Source organism: Rhinolophus sinicus, chromosome 7, assembly GCF_057876585.1.
Source record: "Rhinolophus sinicus isolate RSI-liver-muscle chromosome 7, RSI-T2T, whole genome shotgun sequence".
NCBI lineage: Eukaryota > Metazoa > Chordata > Mammalia > Chiroptera > Rhinolophidae > Rhinolophus > Rhinolophus sinicus.
The window spans coordinates 31784039-31810925 of NC_142507.1; the positions used below are offsets into that span (position 1 = coordinate 31784039).

The following is a 26887-nucleotide window of genomic DNA, read 5'->3' on the forward strand; positions in this document are numbered from 1 at the left end:
ATTTCTCTGATCTCTGCAACATTCTCTACACTGGAAAGGGCCTCCTTCATGTGACAGGAATCCTGGCACAGGCAGCTCTGAGTGTTTACCATCTGATCTCTCCAGCTGAGAGAGAGTGCCTCTCTCAAAGACCTCGAAGAAAGACTCCTGCTTGGGTTATATGGTCATGCCCTGGACTAATCCCTATGGCCAGGGGACTAGGGCACAGGGACCAGTAGGCACCAGAAGCATCAGACCTCCTACAGCTGGGGAAGTCAAAGCCACACTAGAACCACAGGGCTATAGAGAGCAAGAGTGTCCCTCAAAGAAGTGGGGGGGGGGGGCTGCGAGAGGCAGGCGAGGAGAAACAATCTCTATCCTGAGGTCCAAACGACCTAAACGATACCTCAATTTGGATGTGCAATGGATATATGAAATTTAAAAGTCCAAAACGTATTCAGTTCTCTATCCTTTCCCCCCAACCTGCTCTTGTCTCAGTCTCAGCAAAATATACTACCATATACCACCTCCAAACCTGGGAGTCATCCTTAAGTCCTCTTTTTCCCTCACTCCCCACTTCAAGTGTCAGCAAATCCACTTGATTCTACCTTAAAACACACACACACACACACACACACACACACACACACACACACACGGAACCCATCCACATCTCTGCAACTTCACCGCCAACACCCTTCCAGGCCACCATGATTTCACACCAGGACAACAGTCCATGCACTTCCATTTCCGCCCACTTGTCTTGTTCACCAGTGTCTCAGTACTCAACACATGACAACCATGCGATAAATATTTACAGACAAATGGATAAATCAGGAAAAGACTGCTGGGCTCAGCAGACAAATGCAGATGGCCAGTCGAACCCATACCCTGTCTTTCATGATTATTATGACCGAAAAGTTTAGCTCTGAGGTTCCTGGCAACAAAGGCAAAAAGTAAACAAGGATTCTTTTAATTAACTGATTTTTTTAAGGAAGCATGTAAGTTTATTAAATGACAAAATTTCATTTTTCCTGGCACTAAATGCTAAAAGCAATTTTATGAGCCATTCATTCAACAAACGTTTACAGGTCCTCAAATAAAGCACCAAATAGGAAAATATATGAACTTGTCTGTCACACTAGGCTTCTCAAGTCAACTTTTGCTAAAGTCAAAGGCAAACATTAAAAATGTAAGTAGTGAAGGCCTTTCTTCAGAGAGGGTCCAATGAAGTAGCTTTCTAGAGATCTCACAACAAACAGGACTGAAGTCTGATGACCTGGGGGCTGGTCCTGCAGGTCCTAAGGGCACTTGAGGGCAGTGAAGTAGATTGGGAAGAGCCCAAATTGCAAGTCTGAGAGAAGAATGTCATTGGGGTCCTGACTCTGCTGATTAGTTCTGGGGAACTGCTGCAGGATTTTTAAGCAGAGAATGATATACTTGGACATGCAGTTCAGACAATCACCCCGGCAGCTGTGCAGACCACAGATCACAGTGTGGCCACAGGCCATGGGCTAGTTAAGAGGCTTCTGAAGTTTTCTAGGAGCGCGATGACAGCCTGAACTAGATTTTAATCAAACTTAGTATCCCTGAAATCTCTTTAGCCTATAACAGGTGGCCGCATGAGTGCTCTAGTACAGTGGTGGGGCCCTTGGAACATGTGTTCCTTATCCAAAATATTTTTCAGAGGGTTATTCCTCCACCCACTAATGAAGTCCTTGCATAGCACTGAACATTTGAATTCTGCAGCTTCTACATAAAAATAAACAGAAGAAGAGTTGCTTTGACACCAAGAGGCTGGCAGAGGCCAACAATTAACTAGCCACAGTGTGAGTAGTGGTAATGCTTCATTCCTCAGGGTCCTCATGGGCAAGAGAGAGTGCTGTGTGTCTCCTCCCAGGAAGCTTTCTTCTTCCTGTTGAAAAGTGACTGCCCACTGAAACAATGTTATAATCAAACAAACTTCTTATACAGTTTATCTTGATAAACATGATTCACTTCTGCAAACCTTTATCAAAATATGTTAAAACAAGTTGCCTCCTCCCTCCCCTCAAAAAAAAAAATTTGAACTATAAACTATAATTTAAGAGCTCAGAAAAATTATAGAATCGATCACCCATCCGCAATCTTTCCAAGTCTATGATGGAACATCTGAGCCAGTCCTTCACAACGGCAAAGAGCCAGCACCTTAGAAGTGTCTCACCTAAGGCTGAAGGTAAATCATGGCCTGGGCCATTTCAGGGTCCATCTCCACTTGCCTTCTAAAACCAGAAAGGATCTTCAGACTTGGCTACAGTTTTCCTGGTCTCCCAGCCTCCACTCCTGTCACACTGTCATCCAGTTAACACACTACAGTCAAGACGTAAACCTGCTCACGTGTACTCTCCTTCTGGGGCGCCCCAAATGCTTCCGCAGAGCCCTCCATGGCTCGGCCCCTCCAGTTTCCAGGCTGCATGGCATCCTTTAAGTCCTTTCCCACTTGTCACTGCCTGGCAACTCTTACTCAGCCTTCAAGGCTCAAAATGGGCATCCACTTCCCTGGGGATCATCCCTCTGGTCCTGAGTGAGGCCGAGAGCCAGCCTGTCATCCCACAGCACTGTGGGCACCTCTTACCAGGTGATACTGAAATTATCTGTTAACATCTGCATGTTTTCTTTGTCTGACTTGTCTTCACACCCCTGGCAGCACCACAGAGATTGACACATCATAGGCATCGGATTGGTGTTTACTGACCTAAATGCAAAATGGAACTCTTCTCCCGACCTTCAGTTTCCTGTCTTATAACAATGTACCGCAGTGTGCACAAATGGATTATTTTAACCATGGATCCCCGGTGCTGAATACAGTTACATGCTTTTCATAAGATCACCATTAAACAACTCACATCAAAGAATGCCTGCTTGGATTAGTAACAGGAGCTAATGCCCAGACTGGGGATTGAAACTTCCCAAATATCCTCCCATCACTGAAAAATCTGAACTACTCTTTGTGGTAAAAAACATCCCATTTCTATTCTCATTGTTTTCCTCAATTCAACTTTCAAAACACACAAACATGCACCTATACCAACTGAAATACTTTCAGTATTTTGAAAAATTCTGTCAGAAACAAGAAGAAACCTGCATTTAGGTATGACTGAAGAAGTAATCCAATCTCTTATTCAATTTCTCCAGAAGGTCCCTATGCATTCCACTTAAAACACATGCTTCCCTTTCCTCCCCTCTTGACATGAACACCAGCAAAGGAGACTTTCCTCACTCTGATTTGCAAGGATAATACAAATTTCTAACTGTATCATTTCCTGATCACTTAGGATGAGGGTCAGAGAACGTAAATATATACAGAGGCCGAGGTGGCATTGTGAAAGAGGCTAGATGGAAAACAACAGCGTTGAGGACAGTGACAAATGGTGGCCAACCCTGGCTTCATGGTCAATTAGAACATTAGGGCACCTTGGGGACTGAGGAGCTGGAGAGAGCTGAAAGGGCTCAGGCACAGCTCTTCCCATCCCTGTGAGGCACAAATGTAGCCTAATATTCTGTGGTCTAAGTGGTCTCTTCAAGAATGGCCAGAATAGAGATTTATGACTGAAATCTCTGAATGTGAAAATGTTGATAACTAATTTCGTTTAAACACCATACACTTAAAGGGTGTTAAAACAGGCTGCAAGCTACTAGCTTGTGGCATCTGCTTTAGGCCTAAGTTACCCATTGTCATTTTAAATGGCCACTGATTCTCATGAAAGTTGTCTTCTCCAACATAACTGAAAGACCTTTTGTGACTGGGAATACATCTGACCCTCCTGAGACTGGCACCAACTGTAGAGCCCAAGACTCAATGACCCCTGCTCAGAACAGCTGGATTAAAATGTCCCCATTAACTAACATGAGTTTTGTCTATAGCTCATCATTCCAGGAGTTTCCCCCCCACCCCACCCCCACATTTCAGTTTAATTACCTCAAGCACTGTTTCCACAAGGAGCCCGGGGAGAGGTGATGGCAAACAGAGGCTCTGAGGAAGTGCACCAAAAAGCCCACGGGGCCAAAGACAACTCGGGGAGAAAACAAGATACCAATCCTCAGTTCCTAGTGGAATCTGAGAGAGAAAGGGAGAGGAGCGTGTGACATCTGAACTCAGGGAAATACAACTTCTGTAGAAAAGAAACAAGGCCTCGCAAGGCTATAGGAAAGAAAAAGTAAATAAATTAAATATGCACACAGAGGGAAAGAAATTACATCAAAGTACAAAGAAAGCTTTTAATGAAATGCCCAAAGGAGCTCTGGGTCTGTAGTGGCTTTAAGATTCTCAGCACTATCGGGGCAGCCCGGTGGCTCAGGCAGTTAGAGCTCCATGCTCCTAACTCCGACAGCTGCCAGTTCGATTCCCACGTGGGCCAGTGGGCTCTCAACCACAAGGTTGCCAGTTCAATTCCTCGAGTCCCGCAAGGGATGGTGGGCTCCGCCCCCTGCAACTAAGATTGAACACGGCACCTTGAGCTGAGCTGCCGCTGAGCTCCCGGAGGCTCAGTTGGTTGGAGTGAGTCCTCTCAACCACAAGGTTGCTGGTTCAACTCCCACAAGGGATGGTGGGCTGCGCCACCTGCCACTAGAAAATGGCAACTGGACCTGGAGCTGAGCTGCGCCCTCCACAGCTAAGACTGAAAGGACAACAACTTGAAGCTGAATGGCACCCTCCACAACTAAGATTGAAAGGACAACAGCTTGACTTGGAAAAAAGTCCTGGAAGTACACACTGTTCCCCAATAAAGTTCTGCTCCCCTTCCCCAATAAAATATTTAATAATAAAAAAATAAAAAAAAGATTCTCAGCACTATCAAAATGCCTATATCAGCAGCCTTTAAGGATCGAAGGTCTAAAGAGTCCTTTCTGTTCCATGCAGTGCTTGTCAGTAAAACTAACTTGAAGTCCCTTGCTGTAGTTCAGTCTCCTTTAAAGGATCTCATTAGTGATTTATCCCTTTCCGATTAGTCTGCTTACCTTGATGCACACCACTCTTTGAGCCCTGTCCCCACACCACCACCCCATACACACTCTTCCCCACACGAGCTCACCACAGAAGATTCATTTTAGACTTGAGTTTTAATAGTAGCTTTGTTCATTTGCTCATTTCCTCATCTACCAGTGGGGAAATGCCACCTACCTCATGGAAGGGATCAGATGAAATAATAAATCTAAAGACCCTGGCTCAATAGTTCAAATGCAAATAGTACTCAAATGTTCATTCCTCTCCCCAAGCCCACATCCTCCCACTCAAGCCCCAATATTTTATAGTCTATGACCCAAAGTGTCAAAAGTAAATTCTTAAATACTGACCATACCCAACAGAAGCTTGAAGAGATACACAAGTTATAAATCTCTTTTTTATTCTTCTTCTTACTAATCAATATAAATATGCTGAGTGGCAGATAACTAAAGGCATGTCAATTGCAAGAATTTGGACTCAAAAACAACATGAAGCACATAGTAGCCTTTATCAATAGCCAGTATCATTTTTATTGCAGTCTGTTACGTTTGCGGCCAGGAAATCTTTTTTCCTAATCTTGAATATTAGTCTAAATATAGTAATACAAGAAAATATGCCTGGCTGTGGAGGCCCATATTGCTGTTCCTTTTCAGGACTACAAAATGCTCATTCAGAATTCGTACAGAGCAAGAACAGCCAGAGGGGAGCCAGAGAAATCAATGAAAACTCACTGTTTGGAAAACTTGTAAATACAAAATCGGGGCTATGTTTCTGTGGTTTCTTCTAATCTAAAATCCCTGAGGCAGATCAAGTTGATCCTTGAATTTTTCTTTCAATTTCACTGAAGAGCCAAAGAAAGCGAGTGTGCAGTTAATGATGCCTGTACTGCAGACTTCAGATTCACCAGAGGCAACTCACAAGTATCAGCAGTTAACCACTGTGTCCTTCCTGAAATATTTCCTGATGACACAACATTTTCTGGGTCTCCTCTTTTCTCACTGGCTGTTCTTCCTGTTCCTCTGCTGGTTCATGCTCCTCTGGATATAGAGTTCATCCTGGCTTGGTCCTTTGGGCGCACGTTCTTGTTCTTGTTCTCTCTCTCCCTCCCTCCCTCCCTCTCCCTTTACCTCTCCCTTTCTCTCTCCCTCTCTGTGCTCCCACCCTGGGTGAGACCACATCTATCCTAATGGCTTTAAATTCTCCCTGGACACTGGAAAGGCCCAAACATCTTTCTGGAAACCAACCCTCTTCTCTGGGCTACACACTCATCTTGCCATCAACAGCTCAACATCTTCACTGGGTAGTTGCAAAGACATTCCAAACATAATGTGTTCAAAGGTTATGTCCTTTCCCACCCCCTTCAGTTTCCCCTATCACACTAAATAAGGCTCCTACCTACACTGTTGCTCAAACTCACCACTGATTCCTGTTTGCTCAACTCCCATGTGCAAGTCCTATCTTTTCTCTACTACAAACATACCCCAAATCAGTCCACCTCTACCATCCCCTCCAACAATCCTGACACCAGTGGTTCTCAAATATTTCTGTGCATCAGATTACCTGGAGGGCTTGTTAAGACAGGCTGTTGAGTCCCAAGCCCAGAGTTTCTGATCCAGTGGGTCTGCAATAAGGCTGAGACTGTGTATTACTAGTAAGTTCCCAGGTGATTGTGACACTGCCAGTCCTCAGACCAATCACTGCCCTATACCAAGCCACTTTATCTTACCTCCACTACACAGGAACACCCTAGTCACTGGTTTTCCCAGTGTCTCACCTCCCTCAGTTTATCCTGTACTTAAGCAGCCTCAGTAATCATTTTAAACATATCCGATTACATTATTTTCCTATTTAAAAATAAAATCCAAATTCCTTAGTTACCACAGTGTTATGTGGTCCAGCAGGACTTCTCTAATCCTTATGCTCTAGCTTCCTTGTCTTTTTAGTCCCCCTAAAACCATAAGCTTCTTCAGGGCCTTTGCACATTTTGTGGAATCTGCCTAGAAGCCCTTTCCCCTCACTCTTTACAAGACTGTTCTCTCTTTTCCTTCAGGCCTCATCTTAAATGTCTCAAAAATGTCTCATCTAACTATCCTACATAGCCCCCTACCCCAAATTCCCTATCATTAGACCTTTTTCAATAGTTTCCAGCTTTGCCACAATTAGTGTATGTGTTTATACATTTACTTAGTCTCCCTCACTGCCTAGATGGCCAGCCAAGCGATACCTGTCATATTTGCAGTACACCAAGACCAGTGCCTGCTAACCAGTACACACTCAGTAAATTTCTATTGTATAAATGGACGGACAAATGAATGAATACACTTTGTAGTAGAAGAAGGCAATGACTTCAAATTTCTAGCTAACATAAATAAACCAACTTCCAAGATTAGTTGAATCAGTCTCATTAAGAAGTAAATTATCTTCCAAACAAGTCAAAACAATACCATATAAGAGCTGGTGGGGGGGAGGAAATGCCACTAAACACAAATCATTTCCACAAAAACAGACCCACAAGCAGAACCCTGAAATCTGGAACTGGATTGTCTTTTCTAGTACTTTTTTTTAAAAAAATAATTACATATCAGCCTTCGCACCAGATGACACTTTTACAAATATCTCCAGATTAAACAGCTCATGGTATATGACAATACGTCAACACACTTTCATAGAATATATATTCCTGCCTCACATAATGGCAAATATTCAAGTAATTCTCCACCACAGATAATGGAAACCTATCCCATGGCACAGCTCAGGGAATTGGTCTCCATAGATACACAGCAATAAATCAGGCAAATTAACACAAAGCTCATCAGAATCTGTACCCTAACCCCCAAAATAGTGTCTGATCATCTCTGATCCCTGATAAACGGCCTATCCCATGCGTGTTCATTAAGCAAATATTTATTGAGCAAGGAATAAGTCAAAGAATACTATTAAAGGCATTTACAACAATGTTCTATAATCACACTGCCACTAGTACATTTATCCTAAAAGGAAAGTCTGTTATCACTTTTACTGCTTAAAATCCTCTAACAGCTTCCAGTGGCCCTCAAGAAAATCTCTATTCTTTAGTAGGGCACATGAGACCTTCTGGATGTTATCCTAGCTGCAGTTTATGCTTCCACCTACATTTCTCACCACTCCCCACATTCTCACCTCTAGCAATTCTGTAACTAATTTTTTTCCCCCTCAGATCAGGGCTCCTTTCCTAGCAAACCCTCCACTGGCCATTATCCTAACCTAATTCTCATTTTTTCTCAAAACTTAGTTTTGGGTATTAAATGTGGACCAAATGCCACTCTCTGGGTTTACCTACACCACAGCTCTTCTTAGACTTGATGGAAATAGTTGGCTTACTTGCTTTCTCTTTGGCTGCACTATGACATCCTTGAGGGCCAGACCTGAGCCCTGTTCATTTCCTATCCCAGGGCCTCTCACAGCGCCTCATGCAAGCAGGGTTCAAAAGAAAATAACAGCCAAGAGGCAGAAGTCACACAAACGTCCATCGAGGGATGAATGGAAAAAGAAAACCGGGTCCACACATACAATGGAATATCACTCGTCCTTAAACAAGAAAGTCCTGTCACATGCTACAACATGGATGAACCTTGAGGATATTATACTAAATAAGTTATCTCAAAAAGACAAATAATGATTCTGCATCATATGACACATCTAAAGTAGTAAAAAACTCTTAAAACGTAGAATGGTAGTTGCCAAGCACTGAGGGGACAGGGAAAGAGGAGTTGCTGTTCAGTAGATATACAGTTTCAGTTTTGCAAGATGAAAAAGTTCTAGAAACCTGTTGCACAACAATATGTGTATAAATTAACAATACTGAACTAACTACATGCTTAAAAATTATAAAAATGGTAACTTATGTTGTCTTTTTATAATAATAATTTAAAAAAGAATGAATGTAACAGGAGAAAGAGACTTTTTTTTTTTTGGAAAGAGACTATAAAAGTCAACAACTGAGGGCTAAGCAAAAATACTGCATTTTCCAGAAAAGTAAATTTTATAGAGAAATTTCTATTTTCCTACTATTTATCAAGCTAGAACTGATGTTGCCACAAAGGCATACGGCTCCAAAACAAACCAAGAGGAAAACATCTGGTGAGCTAAGGGGCCCCAAGGCGCTGTGTGGCCCCTTGTGACCCCTCCCCCAGCCCCATCCCCCTTCCTTCGCTCCTCCCCCAGCCCCATCCCCCTTCCTTCGCTCCTCCCCTCAGCCCCAGCCACCTTCTATGGGTTCACCTGTACTTCCTGGATCAGGCCACATACACCTCCACTTGAGCACCTACACTAACACTTGTGCCCTTATCTGGAATGCTTTCTCCCTCACTTCAGAGGTCTCCATTAAATGTCCCAAACTTCCCCAACTATCACATCTAAAATAGCACTCCACCTGCCACACTCTGACTCTTATCCTCCTGGCTCTGTTACTAACAGATACTTTTTATGTTTATATAACTGTTCACTGGCCATCTTCCCACTAGAATTGCTGGCTGCTATATTTCCAACACCTAGAAAGGGCTTGGCTCACAGGAAATACTCAAATGTTTATTAAATAAATGAGAACAAGATACAGTCAGCCCTGTACACATATAATATGAGAAACCATGACTCGCAGAATTGCTGCACCATGTTCAACCATTCTGCAAAAATTTGCTGTTAACTCTTGATCAGGAACTTACTTCTTGCTTTCTTCTGACCAGGGTATCTACTAAGAGACCTTTGCTCCAATAGACCCTCTACCAACAGATGTATGTGTTTGAGCCAAAAAAAAAAAAAAAAAAAGAAGAAAAAGAATGTATTGAATCTCAAGGTATCAGACTCTTCAACATAATTGCTACCTTAAATTAGGAATGCCATGACACTGGTCAGGGCGTCCCCAGCTCTGTAAGTGACAGCGAGAGGATCTCCCTTCAGTGGTGACCCAAGTCTCCTCCACCCTCTGTGGCAGCTATAGACTGGGAAAGGTGTTTCCACAGGCCTGTTCCCTAGTGAGACATTAAATAGGGTAACTTCCATGATTCATGATTACCTGGAGTTTTATCTGAGCCATGGGCTTGCAAACTGGGGATCTAAAGACCTAGGATGCCAGACAGACAGTCATGTCTTCTGTTTTCTCTGTGCCTTTTTCCTTCTGCCATAATGGTCAATTCCTACAACTGATCACTGGTCTTCCATCTTTCTGTTCTGGGCGAGAAAACAAAAGTGCCCTAAATCCTGAACCATCTTTTAACCTCTTATAATATGATCAGTTACATGTGAAAAGTATAGATAGAGGGTGGGGGGGGGATGAAACAAGAAAGTGAGCAACCTGGGCTTTTTAGCAGTGGGGATGTGAGATGAATGCAATAGTCCCAACCTCCAAATGTTTGATTAAGTGAATATCCATAAACGAGCTGTCACAAAAACTGGACAAAATAACCAGAAAGTACTTCTATGATTTTAAAAGTGTGAATAATAAGTGTTATATTGTTACTTGCAAACATTCACAGAAGTCAGAGCAAGAAGTCAGCCGAGTAAAGCTCAGGAAAGGCTACAAAGCAGCAGACTCCTCTGATGAGTAAACCAGGATGAGTCACAATTAGTCTAAGTAGCTTACTCCGCATGTACCGTGTTTCCCCGAAAATAAAGCTGAGTCTTACATTAATTTTTGCTCCAAAAGACACATTAGGGCTTATGTTCAGGGAACGTGATCCTGAAAAATCATGTTAGGGCTTATTTTCTGGTTAGGCCTTATTTTTGAAGAAACATGGCAGCTAAGGCTTCTGTAGGGCTAGAACAGAACCCCTTAAAAGGAGTCTATGTTTTCAGCTGTTACAAGCACAGCAACTCCTTCCCATTTGATTCACCTTCCAACATCTACACTAAGTAGCTCATTTATGGATAAAGAGCTAATGGAAGTCAACGACTCCAGCCTCAGATAAACACAATTTTGCAATTTTGGTATTCATTAAGGCTTTACTAAGTATGAGGTTTGTCCAGATCCCATTTCAGGTCAAACGAAAAAGTATTTCAGCCTTCTCTGATGGCACCTGTATCCCTGTTGAGCACCTCACAAACCCAGGTAAACAACAGCCTCCAGGAGATGGGACTGGATTCTCTGTGCCATGAAAGCTGGGCTGACATCCGGGCACTCCAGGGCAGCCGTGTGTTCCAAATGCCACCACCTAACTGCACTGCCAGGCAGAGCATCCTGGGTGGCTACCTCAAAAACACTTCCTTATGCTTCAGACCCAAGACTGAACTGCAGGTCAACAAGTAGTATTAGAAAAGGGGGATCCCAAGGAATGAGAAGGCTCTTGCTTGGGAAATTCAAGTCCACGCCACCCCAAGTGGTTTGGGAGCAGAAGAAAGGGAACAAGAACGGGTTAGGTGCCTTCTACAGCCACTTCACACTCCCACAGTAGGATTTATAACAAACAGCTCAAAAAAGATTTTTAAAAAAATTAAGTCTACATACAAATGGCCAATAGACATACGAAAAAATGTTCAACATCACTAATCACCAGAGAAATGCAAATCAAAACCACAATGAGATATCACCTCACCCCAGTCAGAATGGCTATCATCAACAAGACAAATAGTAACAAATGTTGGAGAGGCTGTGGAGAAAAAGGAACCCTTATACACTGTTGGTGGGAATGCAGACTGGTGCAGCTGTTATGGAAGGCAGTGTGGAGGTTCCTCAAAAAATTACGAATAGAATTGCCATATGACCCAGCAATCCCTCTCCTGGGTATCTACCCAAAAAATCTGAAAACATTTATCCATAAAGACACGTGTGCTCCAATGTTCATTGCAGCTTTGTTTACGGTGGCCAAGACATGGAAACAACCAAAATGTCCTTCGATAAATGAATGGATAAAGAAGATGTGGTATATATACACAATGGAATCCTATTCGGCAGTAAGAAAAGATGATATATGACCATTTGTGACAACATGGATGGATCTTGAGAGTATAATGCTAAGCGAAATAAGTCAGACAGAAAAAGCAGAGAACCATATGATTTCACTGATATGTGTTATATAAACCAAAAACAACAAAAGAACAAGACAAACAAATGAGAAACAAAAACTCATAGACACAGACAATAGTTTAGTGGTTACCACAGGGTAAGGGGGGAGGGGTGTGGTAGATGAGGGTAAGGGGGATCAAATATACGGTGATGGAAGGAGAACTGACTTTGGGTGGTGAACACACAATGGGATTTATAGATGATGTAATACAGGATTGTACACCTGAAATCTATGTAATTTTACTAACAATTGTCACCCCAATAAACTTTAATTTAAAAAAAATTAATTCTGCTGGCCCAAGCCTTTATCAGGTTCCCCAGATGTAAGAAAAGAACACCAAAATCTGAAGAGTATTGTCTTAAGGCAATATCAAGGCCTGATAATCAGTCATACAGTCTTCCCTTTTCTTTACTCTCTGCACCAAACCAATAGTCCAGATCAGTCAATTTTGTCACCAGAAGGCCTTTCACATCTCCCCATTCCTCCTTTCCAATGTCACTGCAGACGCTCCAGTCTGAGACCACCAGACAGCTGCCAAGGTATCACCCTGCTGCTATCTTTCCAACCCACTGTGCACACAGTTGCCAGAGCCATATTTCCCACAGACTTCTTTCTCCTGCCCAGATCCTCTACACTTTTCAATTCAGACAGAACTGCATTACACACTGCTTGGTCTGACACATACCAAGCCCAGAGTCCTGCAAATGGAAGATGCTCCAGCAAGGGAGAGTTCATAAAGCAGAAACAAATAGATGCTTCCTGGTTGCTTTAATATTGATTCCCTCACTACTTCCACAGGGGATCTGAGATGACTTAAAATGAAATGCAGATTCTAAAAAACAAACTATTAAAATGAGACTTAGAAGACAAGGAGGAAAAGATGAAAGGAGAATTAGAAGCCCTAAGTAAAAGGGAAGATTCTAGTACAGAGAAAACAAAACTTCCAGGAGCTTCCCGGAACACAAGAAGAATACGGAAATAATATTATGAGTTATAGCGCTCATTATCTAATAAAAGGGAGCATATAGAAGAAAACGGTCCTAACTCAACTTTGAGAGGAGCTTGTCCCAAGGGCAATATGAATGAGAGAAAGCAAAATGACCGGTCTCCTCAATGACAGTTTTTAGTTTTTCAATGGCAGAAACAGTCTTCAAACCTTCCCCCTCTGCCTACTAAGAAATCTTACCCCTAGGAAACCCCTCCAGGACAGAGGGAATGCTCCTCCAGGTGCACTAACTTAACATGATTCAAGGGTAGCACCACGATGAAGATTTAATAATTAGCCCTTTGGAATACGATCTCATCCAGAATCACTTAGACAATTCAAAACTGAGGCCCTGTCAGTCCCTGTGGGGCAGGCTGTGCACACACCAGAGGGCAGTGAGGACTGTGGATGCTGGCATAGACAGTGTTTCATGACAAATGCAAAGAGCCTGAGTGTGTGGGGCCACCACTCCTTCCTCTACCTGACGTCTCAGTGGGCAGCCAATGCTCCCTGTAGAATTTTAACCTGTTTTAATCACTCATTAATTACGGCTACTTTCAAGTCTATCTCTCCGGTTGTTAGAAGCAGTTCTCAGCTTCTGCTGAAAAACATTTCTCAGTTTAAAGTCATCCACAAACCTCATCAGTACCAGCATCACTACTAACGACATTGAAGGATTTCAGCTGTGACCAAGTCTTAACATTCAGCCTTTTAAAAAAGGCGGAGGTGGGGGAATAAAGCACAGCAGAACAATGCAGTGTTTCCTACAGACCACGTGCATATGATCACCTGCAGACTCTGCTAGAACCCAGGTCAGGGAGGGGCTGTCTGCCCTTCTGAGGAGCTCCCCAGTGATGCAATCAAGTTGATCCATGGACCACACTTTGGGGGCAAGAGGCTACACAGTATCTGTTTCTTTTGCTTTTAATTCTGTTGTATCTAATTCTGAATGAGCACAGTGAAAGGAAAATTAAGTTCAGAATACTGCTGAATTAGATCCTAGCAATCACCAATTTAAGGGAAGTGGCACCTTCAGTTGACAAAGGTGTGAAAGTAAGAATGAATTTTGTCAGAGAATAAGAGATTACCTGAGATGGAATTAACTAAACTCCCTTGAGAGAAACACACAGAAAATGGGGGGGGGGGGGGGGGGTGAGGCGGGGGCGGGGAGAGGCTAGAGAGAAAAAAAGGAAAGAAGTTGTACAGAGGAGGCTGGTACCCTTCACCACATGGTGGGTATTTGGGGAGACCGTAGGGTGGACAGTGGAGGGGGCAACAGAGTGCAAACTGCTGGTTCTGCAGGGGAATGTTTATAACTGGGGAGCACCCACTATTCTCAAATGGGGAGCAATGAATGACAAGACGTAGGAGTATACCTACCAAAACAAAGGAGAAACACTGAGGCTGAACTGGTGTCAAGAGAAAATCTCACTGTACCACAGGGTTCTGAGGTCTAGGCAGGGTGGACGAGGAAGTTTTCCTTAAAACTGCTTTAAGGAAATGAGCTCTGAAGGCCACCTATGATTTCTTCACCTGTAAAATGGAAACTTGGTTTCTTCACCTGTAAAACGGAGATAATAATAGGCCCCACCTCACACAGTTACTGTTGAGGACTAAGATAATTATTACTTCATGTGGTACTGCACATACCAATCCTTTAATAAACTGGAGCTATTAATTTTTCTTTTTGTCCTTCATTCAACAAAGCAGTGGCACATACTCTCTGAAGTACCATTCCTCCATAACATTCTGAGTCAGTGATGCTTTTCAGCCCCTCTAAGACTTTGCTGCTATTTTCTGATTCTAAATCATACCAGTTCTTACAGCAAAACCTTAAATCTGTAAGCAAAATCTAACCATCATAAATATAGGAGTTATTTTAGGCAGTTATATACAGTACATCCATCTGTATCACAGCCAATTCTTGCAATAAAGCCAAGTGCATGCTTGATTGTTGATTGGATGAAAAAGAGTCCATTAAGGAAACATTTGGCCACGACAGAAAACAACATGGATATACCAGAGATATTGTCAGGGAAGTGTAATAAAACTTAGGTTGACTACCATAATTGTGAATACACACATACACACATTTAAAAAAAAAAAAAAAAAAAAAAAAAAGCTGGCTGTAAAATTCAGGCAGAAAAAGACCTAATAGTTCAGACTGCCTCTGGAATTCTTCACGTCCTTAATCTAGCATATTTCTCTCTAGGTTCAAATGTCTGAACTACTGTAATTAGAAAAAGATCAACTGAAAAGAACACATAGAATTGACATATAATTTAAAAATCTCTTTAGACTCAATAGTTTTCATTCTCTCTTCCCCTCCAAGTTTCGCCCAGGACTACTTTAGCAAAATTCCTCCCATGTTTTACATCCTTTGGTTTCTTGGGCCTGTTCCAAGTGGTGAAAGAAATCACTGATAGGGGAGAACTGGCCAAACTCCAGAGAAGCAAGCCCTAAACACATTTACTTTAAAGTTCAAGACAACTATTTTTAAATATACTACTTCTGGTTTCTCCCAAATAACCTTAAAAAAAAAACAAAAAAAAAAAAACCTACTTTCCCTGGGCAAAGTTCTAAAGATCTTAGAAATACACACAAGCAGGTCTTTGTCCTCACTCACTGTTAGCTGGACTGCTAACTGGTGAACTGTGGGCCCTGGGCAAAGGGTCCTGCCCCTTTGCGCAAGCCACGGCTCACCCCAGCAGCCTCTCTGATTGGAAACATCATCCATCCAGATAGGTGTTAGGTCAGGTGCCCTTTCAATCCACTATACCTACAGCCTTATAGACCCAACTGTACACTGGCACTAAAAATGTAAAATGATTAGGGAAGAAACTTGGCCAAGGAAAGAATAAGCCTCAGAGAAACAAGTCACTCCCCGGAGCCAGGTCTGTGGGAAAGTTCCTGTGCCCCAGAGGAAGGCCATCCCCCAAGACAGGCTACAGTTCTGGCACAGGAAGGGTGGAAGAGGAAAGGACACTTCTCTCACTCGGGGCAAATATTTAGGTCACCCAATTTGGAAATCTAAGTGCAGTTTGTTTTCTCTTAAATTAATCATTCCCACACTTAAGAAGATAACTAACTGTATTCCCAAGCAAAAAAAGAAAACTTAATTGCAAACTGAAAATATGGGAGGTAAACCCAGCTCATAGACAGTCTTTCTCAGAGTTCTTGCAGGCCGATTTGAGAAGACATTTCTTTGAGTTCATCGCCTCCTGTGATCACTAAAGGAAACAAGCATAATTAAATGAAAAACCTCACAAAATCCCTTTGCAGCTAAGAAAGCGAAACAAGGGTGTCTACTCCTCTCCAGTCATTCCTCTCCCCTGGCTTTTTTTCACTGAGTCATGCAAAGGAAGTTTCAGGCCCTGGCAGGAACAGAGGTGGGACATTAGAGAGATCTGCCAGCTGTTTCCTTAAATAATGCAAATCTCCTTACAACCTGGCAACATTTCAAACAACTGTACTCAGTAATTTCTTAGGGAAAAGAAGACCAAAGTAATGTGAAAAAGGGTATGGATGGAAATTGCAAAAGATATCCCAATAATAAGACTGAATGACACCCCCTTAAAAAAATATATAAACTCTGAAAATGAAGTTTCCACATCAGACTATTAATCTCCCAAGCAAGTAAATATCTTCAATTAAAGAGCTTTATCACACATTTGAGGAAAAAAGTGTTAGGAATTAAAATTAAAATTCCACATTCATTTATGGGTGTGACCTTCAGTTTACATTCTTACATTAATGAACTTTTGTATTTTTTAAAGCTTATGTTTTGCAATCATCCTGGCTATTTTCCCAGGAGAAAAGGAAAAATTGGTAGAGTAAGAGGAAGAATGCCTAAAATTTGAAAATCATCTCTGGTATCTTAACCACTGAACAGCTCTCTGGTCTTGCCTTGGAAGACATATACTCTGATACTAAGCAGTCAAACAAAATTTCAATATGTTTACTACAAACAGGAAGCCCAGCCTTTGGTGAGGCTCCTGTAAGGACACTATAAATCTGGTCCTTTGAAATTTATTTGGGCCATACCTAAAATGAGAGGGAGTGAGAGGTAACGACAGGACGGGACTGAGGGAAAGTTTTTTACCCTTTACCTTGACAAAATGTCTTCTTATTTTTAAAGTATATCACTTAGAATTTATATAATCACTAGTAACTAGATTTTAAGTTCTCCGGGCATGGGACAATGTTTTGCTGTTGTTGTTGTACTGTCCCCAGTAGAGACACAGCACATGACTAAAACACAGTATATACCCAGATATTCAAAGTACTCCATTGACCAAGAGGAAAATAAGGCACCAGTAGTTTGACAGGCAGCTAGTGTCTCCTAGAACAAAATCAGTGACTGGAAGCAAGTGTGGGGGTAGGAAGGGAATGTCTTCAAATCACCTTCAGGCAACTTTTCAGAATGCACACTCCCGCCCCTCTTTCCCCTCTTCCTCCTCCCTAACCCCATTTGAGACTCATTTGTCTAAGTGAGCCATTGTTTCTGGTGGGTGTGTGTCCTACCTCTCAGGTGTGTGCCTGGGGGTGGGGTGGTGATGGCTAATGATTTACAGCTTCACTACCCATATAATCTTGGCATCTCCTGTAAAATGAAAGGAGGGGCAGGCCCCCCTTCCAGCCTGATGGGTTGGGTGGGGACTTTGGTTTAACAGCTCTTACAGACCTTCATCTAATGCCCTGCTTTTCAGCTCCGTATCCTACAGCCACTGCTGTAGGATCTGGGCTTCCAATGCCTGGGCCGTTCCATGGGGTTCTATGAGGCTAACTGGGTCACTTCTCACTGGCCTCCCACTCTAAGACCCAAGAGTCCAGTGCCTCTATTCTAAAGTGTGTGATCCTCTCCTTCCAACAATCTGGTTTCAGCTCTTAGTCCACTCTCCTACTCCCCTATTTTTGTGAGGACTGAATCTTTTTTTATTCCTTTGCTTTCTCATTTTAGAGATGTTTTGGAAGGACAAGAGATAGTCTTGTGTTCAATACACCATGTTTTACCAGAAATCATTGATTGCTTCTTTACTTATGTCTCCCCTGCCAGATTCTAAAATCCAAAAGAACAGGAATCATACAAATCTGACTTATAATTTGCCCCCAGAAACTAGCACAGTCAAGGCACATGGTTGATATTTTAATGTTTGTTGAATAAGTGAATAATTTTAAAAGCATAAAGATCACAGAACTTTAAGATCTCAAAAGGTCCTCAGATTCCTAGGTTATCCTCTTTTCTAGCACTGTCTCTCTCCATCTTCTAATAGGGCCATATTTAACCCTTCAGATTAATAATCAAATCTCTTTTCAAAAATTCCTGGAGCAGTGGCTTTCATACTTTTCTGACTGCAACCTAGAGTACAGAATATGTTTTACACGACACTTCACTATATGCTCACTAACAAAAATAAATGTACGTAACTATCTTTACCCTTACCACGTGGGATGCTCTCCCATACTTACTACTCTATTTTAGTTCAGCTCTCAAAAAAGTTATTGTGGGATTCACTAAACTGATTTCACAACCTGCTAGTGGGTCATAACCTACAGTTTGAAAAACTTTTGTATTCATCCTTTCAATTCTAGCAAGGACATTGCATCCTCAGGGAAAATCCTCCCTGTCTTTCTAAATTAAGACTACATGTCCCTCCTTAATGCTTTCATAATATCTGATCCTTCTACATTCTGTGATGTAACGGCCTAGGTCTGTGGAACAGGCAGGAAATCTAGGGAATCCAAGACAATTGAACACGTTTGTGCAAAAACTTGTACACACACGTTCACAGCAGCAGTATGCACAATAGCCAAAAGGTAGAAACAACCATATGCCTGTCAACAGATGAATGTAAAAACAAAAGATGGTATATCCATACAATGGAATAGTATTCAGCCAGGAAAAGGGAAACGGTGCTGACGTATACTACAACATAGATTAACCTTGAAAGCATTATGTTCAATGAAATAAGCCAGACATGAAAGGTCACATACAATTCCTTTTATATGAAATATGCAGAAAAGGCCAATCCATAGAGACAGAAAGTATATTAGTGGTTGCCAGGGGTTGAAGGGGAGTGGAGGATCAGGGGTGAGAACTGAAAGGTATGGCATTTCTTTTGGGGGTAATAAGACTCCAGAATTGGTTGTGGTGATGGATGCACAACTCTGAATACGCTAATAACCAGTGAATGGTACATTTTAAATGGGTATACTGCATGGTATATGAGTATACCTTTAATAAAGAAGTTTAAAAAGAGAGAGAGAGAGATCCTGAGAGAGACATGGGAAGCAGCCTAAATTACAGGCAGCAGGGGCAGAATTTGTCTTACTTACCCTTTACCCCCAGCTTCTAGCATAAGGCCAGACACGTAGCAGGGTTTCCATGAGTATTTGTTGAATTAATAACTCACTCTCAGATGAGACCCAGATGGGTTTTCTCAGTCAGGTAGATGTTTTCACCTCGGGGCAGCATGAGGTTAACCACTCAAAGAAGGAAATGGGCTTCATTTTTATTAAATGACCGTCTACCTTCCCTTACAAAATAATCCAGATTCCAATATCCCTGATGATTATAAACCAAAGGGTTTTTTTAAAGAGAGAGAACATTATTTTTTACTGTCACATTGTTTCAAAACAAAAAACAAAAAACCAGTCGGCCCCACAGAACCTCCCATGAAATCCACAACTAAAAGCCTTCCCCGGCACCACCACCGTGAGAAATGAGGCTCCACAGCTGACTACAACCTCAAACTGCCTATTTTAAGCTTAATTCCTGCAAAAATATAGTTTGGGCTCAGCTATAGATAATAGTTAACCACCGAAAGAAACTAGAAATAAGGGATCATGGAAACTAGCTAGTGCTACTACTTTTGTTGATAAAAATATATTTTTTACATTCATGTCAAATGTGTAGCTTAATCAGCACAGAGCCATTTTTTCAGCCTGAGCATAAATGGTTGGCTACCTCATTTAGGGTCTTATCCAGGTCTGTTTGAAAGCCCACATCCACAGCCACTCACTATAACAACACAAGCTTGCTATAAATAAGTGGCTAATACTCTTGACATAAGAGGTGAAAATTCTGGCTGTCTATTGAAAGTAAAACCAACAGGGGCAGGCCCGGTGGCTCAGACGGTTAGAGCTCCATGCTCCTAATTCGTAAGGCCGCCGGTTCGATTCCCAGGTGGGCCAGTGGGCTCTCAACCACAAGGTTGTCAGTTCAATTCCTCGAGTCCTGCATGGGATGGTGGGCTCCGCCCCCTGCAACTAAGATTGAACATGGCACCTTGAGCTGAGCTGCCGCTGAGCTCCCGGAGGCTCAGTTGGTTGGAGTGCATCCTCTCAACCACAAGGTTGCCGGTTTCGATTCCTTGACTCCCACAAGGGATGGTGGGCTGCGCCACCTGCAACTAGAAAATGTCAACTGGACCTGGAGCTGAGCTGCGCCCTCCACAACTAAGACTGAAAGGACAACAACTTGAAGCTGAATGGCACCCTCCACAACTAAGATTGAAAGGACAACAACTTGCTTGGAAAAAAGTCCTGGAAGTACACACTGTTCCCCAATAAAGTCCTGTTCCCCTTCCCCAATAAAATCTTAAAAAAAAAAAAAAAAGTAAAACCAACAGCCACTAAAACTCACTTTTACCCATCCCCACCTCTCAAAAAAAGGCTTTAAACTTCAACTACAGATGTGTGTAGAGTGACCAAAGGAAAAGCAATGTCTAAACAAAATAAGAACATGACACAGAACCACCCCAACAATATTTATTCTCTTCCCATATCATTTGGGTTCCCAATGGAAGCTGTCCCCAATAGCCAAATACTTTTCTGTTTTACCACCTTCTTCCTTAACATTATTTTTACCAGCAGGAATACTCCCCATTCTGCCACCAAGAGAAAGTAACAAATAATTTCAGATCGTAACTCTGGCAAAACAAAACCTGGAAACAATTCCAACATGTTTCCTGTAAACTGATCTATTTTTTAAACGGCATTTTAGAATATGGTGCACATCCAATCAATGTATCAACAAACACTTATTGCTATATAAAGCACAGAAAAGGTGGCTATGGATGGAAAAGTGCAGATCAAGTCAAGGAACTTCTATGAAGTGGGAAACACAGGCAGGTGCCCTGTGACAGTCAAAGCAGATGAATAAATCCCATGACATAATATAAGTACGTAATGAAAGTGCTAACAATACAGTCTATTCACATTTCTAATTTAAACTTCCAAATGGTTGATAAATATTTGAGACACTTCATACAAGCACAGGTAGTACCACCTAGTGTTAACATGGCCAGGGCACTGCAGAAAACAGTTTGGTGGCTCTTCAAAAAGTTAAACATTGAATTACCATGATGCAGAAATTTCACTCCTGGGTATTTACCCAAAAGAACTGAAAGCAGGGATTTGTACATCAGTGTTCACAGTATTATTCACAACAGCCAAAAGTTGGAAACAATGCAAGTGTCCATCAATGAGGAATGGATAAAGAAAATATGGTACGTACATACAATGGAATATTATTCAGCCATACAAAGGAATGGTGTTCCAGTACATACTACAATGTACTTTGTACCTTGAAATGAACTTTGAAAATATTGTGCTCCATGAAACAAGCCAGACACTAAAGGAAAAATATTGTACGATTCTACTTATATGAGGGACCTAAAAAAAAGACAAATTCATAGACAGAAAGTAGAATGGTGGTTTCCAAGGCAGAGGGAAGGGAGAAATGAAGAGTTATTAATAATTTTATAGAGACAGAGCTTCTGTTTGGGATGATGAAAAGTTCTGGAAATGGACAGTTGTGATCGTTGTGAATATACTTCATGCCACTGAAATGTATGGCTAAAATACTAAGTTTAATGTTATGTATACTTAACCATAATTTTTTTTTTAAGTAAAAAAATTTTTTTCTAATGGCTCGGGCATATAGCGGTTCAGTGAACATGATGCTGTCTGTGGCAGAGATAGACTCACGCTCCTGCAACAGGTAGTCCTATGGGCCAGGGACCGTGACAATGCCTCCACAGTCCAGATGATGACAACGATCTCCAAGTTCCCATGAGAGAAACAAGGCACTGCTTTATTCTGTGCACTATCAGCTAAGCAACACAGACCACCCACAAAAAAATCTTTAGAGTAAGAAATTATCGAGTAGCCGAAGCAGCCAGAGCGGGCGGGCGGCAAGGCGAGGCGAGAGCTGTACAGGGCCTACACGGCCGCTTCAGCACGTCGGACTTCGACGAGTTCGAGCGGCAGCTCAACGAGAATAAGCAAGAGCGAGACAAGGAGAACCGGCACCGGAAGCGCAGCCACAGCCGCTCCCGAAGCCGGGATCGGAAGCGCCGCAGCCAGAGCCGTGACCGACGGAACCGAGACCAGCGGAGCGCCTCCCGGGACAGGCGGCGAAGAAGCAAACCTTTGACCAGAGGAGCTAAAGAGGAGCACGGTGGATTGATTCGCTCCCCTCGCCATGAGAAGAAGAAGAAGGTCCGCAAATACTGGGACGTGCCACCGCCCGGCTTTGAGCACATCACCCCCATGCAGTACAAGGCCATGCAAGCTGCGGGTCAGATGCCAGCCACTGCCCTCCTCCCCACCATGACCCCGGACGGTCTGGCTGTGACCCCCACGCCAGTGCCTGTGGTCGGGAGCCAGATGACCAGGCAGGCCCGGCGCCTCTACGTGGGCAACATCCCCTTTGGCATCACTGAGGAGGCCATGATGGACTTATTCAATGCCCAGATGCGCCTGGGGGGGCTGACCCAGGCGCCCAGCAACCCCGTCTTGGCCGTGCAGATCAACCAGGACAAGAATTTTGCCTTCTTGGAGTTCCGCTCAGTGGATGAGCCCACCCAGGCCATGGCCTTCGATGGCATCATCTTCCATGGCCAGTCGCTGAAGATCCGCAGGCCCCACGACTACCAGCCCCTTCCTGGCATGTCAGAGAATCCCTCTGTCTATGTGCCTGGAGTTGTGTCCACCGTGGTCCCAGACTCTGCCCACAAGCTGTTCATTGGGGGCTTACCCAACTACCTGAATGATGACCAGGTGAAAGAGCTGCTGACATCATTTGGGGACTCTGAAGGCCTTCAACCTGGTCAAGGACAGCGCCACCGGGCTCTCCAAGGGCTACGCCTTCTGTGAGTACGTGGACATCAACGTCACAGATCAGGCCATCGCAGGGCTGAATGGGATGCAGCTGGGGGACAAGAAACTGCTGGTCCAGAGGGCAAGTGTGGGAGCCAAGAATGCCACGCTGGTGAGCCCCCCGAGCACCATAAACCAGACGCCCGTGACCCTACAAGTGCCGGGCCTGATGAGCTCCCAGGTACAGATGGGTGGCCACCCAACTGAGGTCCTGTGCCTCATGAACATGGTGCTGCCCGAGGAGTTGCTGGATGACGAGGAGTATGAGGAGATCGTGGAAGACGTGCGTGATGAGTGCAGCAAGTATGGGCTGGTCAAGTCCATCGAGATCCCCCGGCCTGTGGATGGTGTTGAGGTGCCCAGCTGTGGAAAGATTTTCGTGGAGTTCACCTCCGTGTTCGACTGCCAGAAGGCCATGCAGGGCCTCACTGGCCGCAAGTTCGCCAACAGAGTGGTCGTGACGAAATACTGCGACCCTGACTCATACCACCGCAGGGACTTCTGGTAGAGGCGGCAGGGGAGGGCGGGGCGGGCTGGCTGGGGGATGCTCCCCCTCCCACCCCACCCCCTTTGCCCCCTCTGAAGATGATGGGCAGAGGAGTGACAGCCGGCAGCAACTGGAATGGCAGCAATTAAGGGTGGGGGGTGGGGGGTTGGGGCGAGGCAGGGAGGGGACTGGGGAAGTGCACACAGGCCCACACAGACATGCACCCACAGACACAGAGGGAAGGGGTCAGGATGGGAGGGGTGCACAGCAGGGCGGAGGAGGACCCCCATAGCCCCTCCCCAAGACAGCCCCTCCCTTATACTCCCTTCTCCCCTTCCCCACCGTAGAAACATAGCGTGTTTATATTTTATGGCCAAACTTTTGAATTTTGTTGTCCAGCCCGGTGCCCTGCCCTCTCCTTTTCCAGGTCCACAGCTCCCCAACCTCTTGGCCTCTGGTCCTCTCCCTTGTTTCTTACGTAGTTGGTTCTCTCCTCTTTAGTCTCCACGGACCTGTGCCCAGCCCCCTGGCCCCTGGCCCTCTCCTACTCTCTGTGGCAGTTTCATATTTGCTAAGACGAATTTGCTCATTAAACATTTTGTTGTATTTAAAAAAAAAAAAAAAGAAAGAAATTATCAACAGCCTCTACTGTATTCAAGTCACTAAATAAAATTTAAGGGTCCAAAATTGAGAAGAACAGTAATTCTTGCAGTGGCAGACAACGTTAGAGAAGTAGGCATGGCAACTCACAGCCTCATCAACTTGCCACTTGTTTTAACTACTGAACAAAATTAATGTCAGTTAATAAAATGATAATACTTGGAGGAAGGCTCCCCCTGGAAAAAAACAAAAAAAGAGAAACCTAGTCAATTATCTCACTTTTTGAAAAGCAAAGAAATAAGGACTAAGAAAGGAGAAGACACTTCAGGAATTAACTGAAACAGCTGGGCCCTTTTTTCTAAAATACTAAAAGCTCTACTTCCCGCTGATTCGCTCAATATTTCTGGAGGCTTTTCCATGCCCACACTATTAACTAAAAGCAGACTCAGGACGTTTTCAAAAGCATTAGCACTAACCCTCAGCCTCCTGATCCCCAAGCTCCCACAATGACAGGGGCTCTTAAAGGTCTTGCATCTTCCCCCAACCAGACAGACAGACAGACAGGCCCATTGTTTTCTGCCACCAGGATGGCAAGTAGAGACTTCAGCTTGGAGTAAGATTCAAAAGTACCAAAATCTAACATTGCTAATAAACACATTCAAAAAAGCTTCTCACATCTCTACTGAAACTCAAAGCCACAAACCCACCAGGGGCCAAAGAGCCAGACTTTCCAATATGATTTTAACCTCATCAAAGTGACACAGTGCGTTCAATCCTAAAACACGAAGCCAATCCATACAGTCTGTGTGAGACTCAGTGGTTCTCAGCAATGCTTTGTTCTGGCCTCACTAATAGAAGTTTTAAGTTTTGAACAGTAAAATTGCAATATTTAACACGCACTAACATAAATTATTTGACATATGAGGAGTAAGAACTCTGAAACCTAGAATCTGTGATCAAAGGCAGCATTTTCCTACTTAAATGTCCTCTAGGACATCCCACATAAGAGGTCAAGAAATCTATACTTGAACTTGTCCAGCTTCAAGGAACTCAATCCCACCTTCCACTCCACCCACAAATCAGCGCAGCTAACTATTGAGGAGATTCTTCTGAGTTTCAAGACAATCCTCAGTCCCTGGTAGTTTTATCTATGGCCCCTGGTCTGGACCACAGATAATGAATGCACATCCCCTTTTCTGTGGCAGCCACTCCCATATGTAAGAGCTGCTCTGCTCTGTGCGGAAGGCAGCCTTATGATACAAACTGAACATAATCTGCAAGGTTAATATATTCTTAAAAACTTTCCTCACCCCCTTTCTCAATTATGTGTTAAAGCAGAGTGGTCTGAAACTACCTTAGACATTTATAATAAGAGGACTGATATGTGACCTGACTTCTGTATCTTAAACCAAACCCAGTGGAGGAGATCCCTGGAAAGAGGGCTCCTTTCTTGACTTTATTCCAGTCAATTCCCAAGCCACTGCCTTCTTCCTTCCAAACACAGCTCCTTTACACACAGATGGTGCGCAATAATTATTTGGTTAATGAAATATTTCAATAATCTTCCTAAAAGGAGGATGGATAATATGTCTTCTTGACATAATTTTTTCCAACTGACTAATTTGTAAAGCCTCAGAAGCAGATAGGACAAAAATCCAAAGGGATATACAAATTCTAATTTATAGTTCTTTTGTGTAAAAGATGAAACACTGACATAAGTTGTCAGCTTTTCTCTGAGCTCCTTAGAATACTGGTGTCCAATGAGATGTTAATGGTGCTTCATAAAATGTATAATGTATATGAAGAATGCTGAAGGCTCTCGGAATAGAGAACTGGAGAAACCTATTTAAGTTTGGGAAATGCAGGGTCACAGGTACCTGCTCCCAGCACATCTGTTCATATCTTGGGAGCAGGATCTATTCTCCAATTTGGGAAACACTGGCTTAGAGCTACATAAAATTTCTTGTGGTTTATATGCTTTAAAGGGTTGCTAGGGGAACCAACAGGAAATGAGATGTTCTCTTGGGTTTTTCCAAAGACTGTAGGTGAAATTTTAGGTGACAGTTTTATTTGTTTAAAAATAATAAAATAAAACCACACATTATAATTTTATCACACAAAAGACATTAAGTGTTATCTCTGAAAGCCTAAGAAAGGAAATCTTTTCACCAACTCAACATGAACAACTCTGTCAATGGAAAGGACTATCCTTCTGGCAAAGGAGAAATGAGTAACCAGCTAAAAGTTGAAACTGCATCCGATGTCTCTCCCAGGTAAATGATGAAACCAAGCCTTCACAAGCAGGAAACAAACCACTCTCTTTGAAATAACAGGTGGAAAGGCAAACAATGGAAGTGACTCATTTACACAAGGATTAAATCCCTGAGACAGCAGCACAACACCGCACAGTAACACAGCAGCGAGACATTACCACCTTTCTCCTTAAGCATCCCTGAGCTCCTGGGTAGAAACTGGGTGTAAGGAGGAGCAGCGCTCAGATGAAGTGGTCAGGGAGCACCTCGTAGCTTCGACTGCACTAATTATTCTGACCAAAGCAGAGTCCAGTCCAAGTGTTTGCAGCTGCCCACTCTCCCTCCCTCATGGGCTCACTGGTATTGATCCGAGCATCCTGCACAAAGTTAAATCAAAGA

At 43.2% G+C, this 26887-nt stretch overlaps 1 protein-coding gene and 1 pseudogene across 15 annotated transcripts in view; one reads left to right on the forward strand and one right to left on the reverse strand.

Moving 5' to 3' along the window:
• Positions 1-26887, reverse strand: part of CARMIL1 (capping protein regulator and myosin 1 linker 1) — a 352154-nt gene that overhangs the window by 299682 nt on the left and 25585 nt on the right. The window lies entirely within an intron of this gene.
• LOC141568647 (splicing factor U2AF 65 kDa subunit pseudogene) lies at positions 21946-24268 on the forward strand (annotated as a pseudogene).